Source organism: Lipotes vexillifer, unplaced genomic scaffold, assembly GCF_000442215.2.
Source record: "Lipotes vexillifer unplaced genomic scaffold, Lipotes_vexillifer_v1.1 scaffold1144, whole genome shotgun sequence".
Classification (NCBI taxonomy): Eukaryota; Metazoa; Chordata; class Mammalia; order Artiodactyla; family Lipotidae; genus Lipotes; species Lipotes vexillifer.
The window spans coordinates 444750-455573 of NW_006795053.1; positions in this window are offsets into that span (position 1 = coordinate 444750).

Below are 10824 nucleotides of genomic sequence, written 5' to 3' on the forward strand. Positions count from 1 at the left end.
TCTTTCCCCTGGGGCTAGGTAATCACCTGTCCCTCTCTTCTTATTGGGTGGCCAGAAAGTTCATTTGGGGTTTTCCTGTAAGGTGTTATGTAAAAGCCCAAACGAACTTTTTGGCCAAACCAATATTTAGGGCATAACAAGTGGCGACACTCTGATCTTTCTTCTTCTGTGTTGCTGCAGTGTTTCCTGTGAGTTTTGCACACCCTGCCTACATTTTTGTAAATAGTGTCTGTATGAAACCCTCCAGTAATTGTGCTATATGCGTGTGCCACCTGCTTTTTGTGATCAATTAATACCTGCTATATCTCGTAGCAACATGTAATACAAAATGATATCTCAGATCTGACTCTTTCAAAATTTTATTTAGTCTTTAAGCAAACACTAAACGAGTGCTCACACCATGTGCAAGGCACTCTGTTGCATAATGAGAAAACAATAGTATATTATTTTCTCCTCCTATTCCATTGCTAATAATCTCTAAATAGCTACCACCTCTAAGACATCCTCAGACTCAATATCCAGCTTTGAAAGTCTACTTTCAAATATATAAGGCTTTTACCTTATCTCTTGCTACAACTCAGAAGGCATTTTTATCTTTCCTTCCTGAATCTGTTATCTGTTCCAGTTTTATTCATACATTGATATCTTGAGCAGATACTCACCAAACATCATTATTGGTCAGGAGTTAGGATAGATGCAGTGACCAAAATTTACAAATCCCTCTGCCCTCTGGAGCTTACATCCTGGTATCCTTCCTTTATATTATGACACAGGGCAGACACTCTTCTTTAATCTGACAAGGAAAACATTCATCTTTTCCGCATCATTCTATTGCAATCATTCCATATCTCCGAGCTGTGGGAAACTTCAGCTATTTTTTCCCACTATCTTTGTATGTAGCCTCAGTTCTATCAGTTTCTCAGTCATTCAGATACCCAGGTTGTTGGAGACACTCTCTGTTGGGAGAAAGTTCTCCCATGGATCACTTGAAGTCTGTATATCTAATAAAGAGGTGCTGACAGATTTTATTCCAGATTCTATTTTTCAGAATGTTTGACTAATAAACAGTCTTGGAACAGCAATATTATCATCCTCCTGGAGACAGGGCAGATTTGTTTCCTGACTGGGATAATAAAATCCTGTCTCTGGAACAAAGACTAGACACATCAGCTAGCAGCCCTTTCACCATATTAGGGGTTTCCTAAATTCTGGGTTCCTCAATTGGACCAAACTCACTATGTGCAGCATTCACTTGGGCCATTTCCCATGGTACTTGGGGGCAAGAAGAACCAATGTGAGCATAAAGCTCCTACTGCTTGCTGTGCTGTGAGGAGTGAAGTCATTTTTCTCTGAACCAGGGGTCTCTTGTGTTCTGCTAGCATCAGTGAAACTGTGACAAGTTAAGTGGTTAGTTTGCAAATAGGGTAAATGTACAGTTCCTGATATTCCTACCTTCTGCACTATCTGGAATATGGGCTTCTACAATAGATGCCTAGGAGATTCTAGCAAATTAAAGAAGTCACACTGACTATGTCTGCTTCAATTCAAAATTGACACATCGAAAGACCATTGACTGGAATTTGTCACACTACCCGAACAAGTGGGAGTGTAATGTACCCTTCCTGAGTCCAGTTCTCCAGAAAAAAGATACCTGTATATTGATGAGTGCTAGTAATATATACCCCCTGGGCTTTCTCTGTCATGTGGTCTGTAGATTGACCACCTTTCCCACCCCTTATAAATACCAGATATTGATGTTTTGCATTTGGTGAAAAAATTCCTATTAAGAGCTTCCTCTTTTTATGATTGTATTTATTTCTAGATTTCCAACTTGGGAATACTAGTAGATTTTTCTAGGTTTATGTTAAAAATTTTTGATTTTTTTTCCAGAAAAGATTATAGTGACTTGCCTCTTAATGCATTATTTTACTTTTCACTCATAGGCAAAAATCTTATCTTCAAAATTTCATATATTTCAATAATTTCTATTTGTTGACATTAGCCTCTCCATATTAGGCTGATATTTACCTTCAGTCATTCAATTTAGTTTGTAAAATGAGTATTGAGAAGATAGTTATTAACATGTCATTCTTTCCAGATGTTCCCAAGAAACCTTTGGAGATTTTTAAATCACTGTACAGATCTTAGTAACTCTGAGCTACTCCATGGTATTTAAACCACCTCATAGGGTTTCAGATTTGGGGATATAAGTAGGTTTAATCTCATAAATCATTTCTGAACTATTGGTAGAGGCTGCTTGGATTACTTTGTGGAAAAGTGCTGTGCTAGCTGCTGTGGGCCTGTGAGGAGGAGAAAGTATATGTATTGAAAAATATTCCAAACCAACTGAATCCTCTTTAAGCATATAACAAAAAAGCAGAGTCCCATTGAGAAGGAAAGTGTTATCAGATGAAGCTAGAAAACTCTTAATTTGCCAGACTAAATGGGACCTGGACAATATTAAAGTGTTTGATCTTTATGCTAAAGCACTGGAAAACCACTAAAGGATTTTAGTTAAGATCTGCCTGATAAATCCCCCTCACTCCCATGCAATACCCATCATGTATGTGACTGCCTTGTCTTTGAAATAACAACCAACCTTTTCTATTGATATATCTCCTAAGATTAAAACTTAATCTATTAAAATATCTAACACAAACTTGAAAGGAAGGATAAGATGATGGAGGAAACTCAGAAGGTTAAAGTATTTCTGTTGGGGCAAGTTGCTTGTTGAGCTACAAGATAAGGAAATGTCTTGGAGGAGAAGGTCTAGGGGAGACCTTAGCAAATTGTAGTTTGTTTCAAGTAAACTACATTTCTCTGAAAACCTTGTCTAGTTCTCTGACTTTCAAAATATGTTCTTCTTTTATGTATGACTCTAATATTTTAATATGTTTTTGACAGGTGTTTGGTTATTACTTGGTGTTATACATTTATAGCAACAGAAAATTAAATTTAACTCAATGCTTACTTATTCTACCATGCTGATATTATGAATATTTTTTCTCTGGATTTGTAAATTTGATAATTTATGGATGATTGCTATGCTTTTATGGAAAATCATTTTAATTACTTTATCGACTACATTTTTATAATTTTGATAATCTTGAAAATAAATATTATTAAACCTAGGATTGTTATAACTTCCTTCAAAAAGTCATAGATTTAGTACATTTAGTACACTCTAGGAAATAGTTAGCCAGAATGAACAGTCATTAACTGTAGTAGTTTCATGGGAAAAAGAAAGCAGATAAATCTTCAACCCATAAGTGCATTAAACATGGGGGCATAAAGTTTCTGGCTAAAGTATCTGTGCTTTGTGGGCAACATCTTGCACCTCATAAAATAAATTGTTATTTTTTTTTTAAGTTGGACTAAGGATAGGAAATTTGTATTTGGATTAGTTCTGTAAGATTTAGATCTGAGTTAATCAGATATGGACCCAAGAAGAACGTTTATCCACAAGAATGCTACAGACAGTTTAATTTTCTCATAATTGCTCTCTAATGCATGAATTATTCTAATTATTCTATTCTTATGAATCATAAATAAAAACAAGCTTTTGAGATAGTAAAATAAAAGCTGCAGCATCATGATTAGTAATACTAATACCATTTTCCAAATTATCTATGCACACAAAACAGAGGAAAGAAATGTATACAATGCTAAGGGATGTGATTTACAACTGTACACACAGGCCTGATATGAATACTAGGTCCAGAATCTATTTTGTAACATAACAGTGTTGGAAACCTTAAATACAGAATAAAATTAAGTAAACTTTTTTATCATTAGTATTTAGGGAACCTTTCTCAGGTAAATGAATTAATAAATGACTAGGATCTATACAATAAAATTATCCCTAATGATCACATTAGTTGAATACAACAAAACATTTTAACAGAAATGGATGTCAAAAATGATTTATTTTAGACTAAGAAAAACTCTTACTAGATTCAAAGAAATGGAAAAATATCCCATGCTCTTGGACTGGAAGAATTAATATTGTTAAAATGGCAATACTATCCAAAGCAATCTACAGATTTAATGCAAGCCCTATCAGATTATCCATGACATTTTTCACAGAACTAGAATAAATAATTCAAATTTTATATGAAACCATAAAAGACCCAGAATTGCTGGAGCAATCCTGAGGAGAAAAAACAAGGCAGGAAGCATAACTCTCACAGATTTCAGACAATACTACAAAGCTACAGTAATCAAAAAAGTGTGCTATTGGTACAAAAACAGGCATACAGATCATTGGAAGAGAATAGGGAGCCTAGAAATAAGCCCACACACCTGCAGTCAATTAATCTTCAACAGAGGAGGCAAGAATATAAAATGGGAAAAGACAGTCTCTTCATCAAGTAGTGCTGGGAAAGTTGGACAGCTGCATGTAAATCATTGAAGTTAGAGCACACCCTCACACCATGCACAAAAATAAACTCAAAAAGGCTTAAAGACTTAAACATAAGGCATGACACCAAAAAACTCCTAGAAGAAAGCATAGGCAAAACATTCTCTGGAATAGATCGTACCAATATTTTCTTAGGTCAGTCTCACAAGACAATAGAAATAAAACCAAGAATAAACAAATGGGACCTAATCAAACTTACAAGCTTTTGCACATCAAAGAAAACAATTAAAAAAACCTAAAAGACAACCTATGGAATGGGAGAAAATATTTGCAAATGATGCAACAGGCAAGGGCTTAATCTCCAAAATATACAAACAGCTCATACAACTCAAAAACAAAAGAAACCCAAACAACCCAATCGAAAAATGAGCAGAAGACTTTAATAGACATTTCTCCAGAGAAGACATACAGGTGGCCAGTAGGCACATGAAAATATGCTCAGCATCACTAATTATTAGAGAAATGCAAATAAAAACTACAGTGAGGGGGCTTCCCTGGTGGTGCAGTGGTTGAGAGTCCGCCTGCCAATGCAGGGGACACGGGTTCGTGTCCCTGTCTGGGAAGATGCCACATGCCACGGAGTGGCTGGGCTCGTGAGCCATGGCCGCTGAGCCTGCACATCCAGAGCCTGTGCTCCACAACGGAAGAGGCCCGCATATGGCAGAAAAAAAAAAAAAAAAAGAAAAAAAAAAAAAAAAAAAAAAAAAAAACTACATTGAGGTATCATGTCACACTGGTCCGAATGGCCATCATTAAAAAGTCTACAAATAACAAATGCTGGAGAGGGTGTGGAGAAAAGTAATTCTTCTACACTGTTGGTAGGGATGTAAGTTGGTACAGCCACTATGGAAAATAGTATGGACATTTCTCAGGAACTAAAAATAGAATTACCATATGATCCAGCAATCCCACTCCTGGGAATATACCGGGACAAAACTATAATTCAAAAAGATACATGCACCCCTATGCTCATAGCAACACTCTTCACCAAAGCCAAAACATTCAAACAAACTAAATATCTATCAGCAGATGAATGGATAAATAAGATGTGGTACATATATACAATGGAATATTACTCAGCCATTATAAAGAATGAAATAATGCCATTTGCATCAACATGGATACAACTAGAGATTATCATACTAAGTGAAGTAAGTCAGAAAGCAAAAGACAAATACCATATGATATCACTTATATGTGGAACTAAAATATGGCACAAATGAACTTAAGCATCAGCTTTCTAAAACACTAAAAATAAGAGAAAAATCAGCTTTTATTTTGCCAAGAACTTTAATGTTTATTGAACAAAATTACTAATGAGTCATACCAAGAATAATATACTAATTATGATACAGGTATTTGAAGAATAGAAATTTCAATAAAAATATTCTAAAAATGAATTTCTCTAGTATATGGGAATGTTTAATTTACAAATAAAATGTATATTTACTGAAAACAAAAGTCAATTAGAGTTTCAAATATTTTAAATTAAATGCTTTAGATATTTTATTAAAAACAACAAGGTTAAGTTACTAAATCAATGAATTTTTGTTTTGTTTTATTTTGGTTCTTTTTTTCTTTAAAGTTGAACATGGGATGGAACTTAGAGACAACTCAAAATAATTATTTTTACAAAAACAGTAAAGCAGGTGTCTCTACTCTTTTATATTTGCTTTGACTCCAGAGACATCTACTATATGAGGCCAGGGCAGTTTAGTGCTCTTTGTAGAAATTCTAAACTCCCTTTTGTTCAAACCAAATTACAGAGGTCAACAGAGTCCAGCCCATTTACTAAAAATGGGCCCCGTGATCATCAATGCAGAATAGATTTAGAATACCTGGACTGAATCTCAGCCCCACCATCTACTTGTTATGTAAACTTGGGCAAGTTAATTAACTTTCTCAAGATTTTGTTTCCTCATGTGTAACATGACAACACTAAAACTAGTACTTACTTTAAAGGATTATTTAGAAAATAAAGCAGATATTATATGTGAAGCATACGTTGCAGAGTCAGAAACACAATAAATGCTTGAGATTGGTTTGTTATTATGATTATAATTTATATCTGATATTCTTGAATTCTAACAATCTCAGCCTCTTCTACCAAAATCTCAGTTGTTTCTGCTGATATCCACTCCTATCTCCCCCACTCCTCCTTTCTCTGCAGTCTTCTTCATTCTGATCTAATGAGGGATCTATCTGGTATCTCATTCCTGCCTAACAAACACAAATTTTGATATAAATATATAATAAAAATAATACGTGGTAAGGGCTTAATATGCAATCTCCTTAGTATGTTTTGTATTGTAAATAAGAAAAAACCCCAGAACATTCCATAACAAATGGGTACCCTGCCAGCAGTCTCACCCCTGCTGAGCAGTTCAAAGAAGGCCCATGTTCATGATTTAATGGGGATCATCATATCTGTGATGATGTGATTTGTCTCAGGCTCTAATGGAGGTCAAGGGGTCCTGAATTAGATCAGGCACTTTCCTCATTCTTCCAGAGACATATTTTCAAAGATCTGAACAATCTGTGTTGCTTTCTATTTGTTCTTTCATGTTTGATCTTTTATGTTCATCTTAGAAGTAACTTTATATGACTTGTGGAGATTACAATATTTTTAATGTCTCATTGACATCTTTTTTTTCCCTATAATGTAGAGCAATAGAGTTAATCGTTTTCTTTTTTTTTTCTATAGCACAATACTTCCCTGTAGTCAGTGCTCAACAAATGGCCCATTAGCAATTCTCAACAAATGTTTAATGCAGTTTAACTCAGAAATTTTTCCCCTAACAAAATAATATTAAATTGTCCCATTTTTAATAAACATAACTCTTATACTTTTCCTCTGTGGTAAGACATATAATTAAGTGACAGTTTTCTTTAATTCTCTCTGAGGAGGAAACACACTGTTATATTGGCAGTATCAGTCAAACATTTTTTTCAGAGCTTGCAGCTAAATACTCCATTAATTAAATTAAGTGGGATGGTCAACCTAGAATGTGCTTTTGTAAGTTTTTAATATGCAGAGTTTGTCAGATATTTATTCCCTATTCATACAAGGTGGTCATATAAGGTGTTACCTGTTCATGCAATGAATATGGAACAAGAAAGTTCTTTTTAGTGAACATATATTAAACACTAATAATTTCAGCAATTAATAATAATAATTATTTTTTGAACCATTTTGTAAAGATTTATTTGTCTCAAATGTCATCTTCTTTTTCTTAGGACTGAAAGCCAAGATGCAAGCATTCCCCCTTCACCATACTTGGATTACTTTAAATAGCACCTGACTTAACAGTTCCTAACAATTTTGGAGAATTCCTTTCTGATGCCATATTCACCTGAAGCATTTCAAGGGATTTTTTACTCTTATTTTCTATTTTAATTAGTCAGCTCTTATGAAGCCTATTTTTGTTAAATTATGTTTTCCTTAAAAATATAATTTTCATCCATTATTATAGTTTATATTCATAGATTTCAGCAAAATCTTTCCATATTTTTTCTTCGACAATTTTCACCTCATATGTGACTATTTTATATTTCCTTAATCCCATTCACTAAATATTTATGTGATATTTAAAATAGCTCTTAAATTTTTGTATTTCCTAAAGAATTAATGTTTGCTTTTTTTCTTTGTTAATCTTTGTCTTCTTCTTTTCTTGGAATTGTTTTAGTGTTTTTCTAACTGTGTGAATTTCAAGGTTAATATAAGCACATTTATAATCAACACTTATTTGTTAATAAATTATAGTAGACTCAATAATTTGGTGCAAACAGTGCTTTGGTTGTTTTCCTGTGTTTCTTAAATGTTTTCATTGTTGGCATTTTCTAGATAAAGTGCAATTTTATTTTGGGTAAACTGTTTATCTAAATATTGTGAGATATTTTAAAAACAGTTACCAAGTAGTGGCTTAATATTTCTAATTTTTAAAAAATGTCATTACATTCTGCTCTAATAATTTTATTTTTTTACTTTTAGAATTTCAGTATTTTTCTGTTTTCAAAACAAATCATCAGTTTTTCCCTCTCCATTACCTTTTTATTTTTTTAATAGATCTTTATTGGAGTATAATTGTTTTACAATGGTGTGTTAGCTTCTGCTTTATAGCAAAGTGAATCAGTTATACATATACATATGTCTCCATATCTCTTCCCTTTTACATCTCCCTCCCTCCCACCTTCCCTATCCCACCCCTTTAGGTGGTCACAAAGCACTGATCTGATCTCCCTGTGCTATGTGGCTGCTTCCCACTAGCTATCTATTTTACCTTTGGTAGTGTCCATGCCACTTCTCACTTTGTCCCAGCTTACCCTTCCCCCTCCCCATATCCTCAAGTTCATTCTCTAGTAGGTCTGTGTCTTTATTCCCGTCTTGCTCTTAGGTTCTTCATGACCATTTTTTTTTTTAAGTTCCATATATATGTGTTAGTATATGATATTTGTTTTTCTCTTTATGACTTACTTTACTCTGTATGACACACTCTAGGTCCATCCACCTCACTACAAATAACTCAATTTCGTTTCTTTTTATGGCTGAGTAATATTCCATTGTATATATGTGCCACATCTTCTTTATCCATTCATCTGTTGATGGACAATTAGGTTGCTTCCATGTTGAAATTTCTGGTGCATATTTCCACAAGGATTTACTAAGGTTTTGGTAGCCACCTCTGAATGTGGATTCCAAATGTGAGACTTCTTAAAGAAAATAAACACAATTAATGCATGTGCATGTGTGAATTATAGTATTTCAAATTTTGAAATTTGTCCTTACATCAGGGGTCTGCAACCCTCATGCCATGGACTAGTACCGGCCCGTGGCCTGTTAGGAACCAGGCCGCACAGCAGAAGGTGAGCAGCGGTTGAGCGAGCAAAGCTTCATCTGCCACTCCCCATCACTTGCAGTACAACCTGAACCATTTCCACATCCCCCACACCATATGTGGAAAAATTGTCTTCCATGAAACAAAAATTTGAGGACCGCTGCTTATATTACAGATTAACTTACACACATTTATATTATACCATTTTAATAAACATATTTGCTCTAAACATATTTACATGTATACGTAGGTATGTGTGTATGTATATGTATGGTTACATATGTATAAGGAATATAATATCATTCAATGAATTTTAATTATATTCAATCATCAATTACCTGACCTAAAGGGAATGTGAAGGAGCAATATACACACAAAAAAATAAGTTGGTCTTAGAGAAAACAGATAAGATGAATGGAGGAAAAATGGACATGCAGATATCCTCAAAGGTATTCAAAAGGTGTGACATCTCTCAAAAGGCAACAGAAAACAAGAAGAATCTAGTGAACATTAAATTATAGCATCAAAACAAAAGAAAACTTAAAGGTAAATTTAATAAAACACATTTTGACTCCTGAAAAAAAATGTAAAACTATGAAAAATGTAAGATAAAGGAGACAGTGAACTTATATCCTGGAAGTTTCCAGAGCTGAAAAAATGCAATTAAGTTTTTTGTACTTTCATTAGAAAATGATTTAGAGTGTCTAAAATAAATCAAATATGTTTTAGCAGTTAATAACCTTCTGTATTTATTTTTCAAATATGTATGTATGTAGATATGTATTTTATATGTAATATGTAGTTACAAAATGGTCTATTTATCTATTCATCTCTGTCTGCCTGCCTATGTATCTAATCCATCTATCTACCTACCATCCATGGACGCATTTTGGTGTCCATGCATTCATCCATCCATCTATCTACCAATATAGTGAATGGATCTTCTCTTTACATGAATTTTAGGTAATTTGTACTATCTCAAAATATAATAATGTGTTAATACATTAGACTGCAGTATTTTTTTGTTCATATTTTTACTGTATCAGTTATTGATGCGTAACAAATTACTCTAATAATGAAAGCTTAAAACAACAAACATTGTTTTAGCTCACAATTTAGACTGGACTCTGGTGGCTAGTATGGCTGATAGCAGAACTGTCTCATGTGTTTGCATTAAGCTGAAGGGAACCAAGTTGGCTTTGTTTCTGAGCATATCCTGGCTGCCTGCTGGACAATCTCACTTTTTCAGGTAACAAAAGCCAGGCTTGTTCACATGGCAACAACAGAGTTTTAAAAGAGAAGCAGGAGAAAGACTTGTTGAGGTCCATAGTCAAAACTGTCACACTATCACTGTCAGATGTAATATTAGTTAAGCAAGTATCAAGGCCAACTGAGGTTCTGTTGGTGCTGAAATCAACACTATCTCTTAATGGAATTATCTTCAAAGTTGTATTGCAAAAGATGTGTGTGGAGAGAAGGTTCACTATTTTTTCCCTCTCGATTATGATCTTATTTTTACTTTGTTACTGACTTAGAGGAGTTTAATAGATTACGTTATAAAAAAGTTAA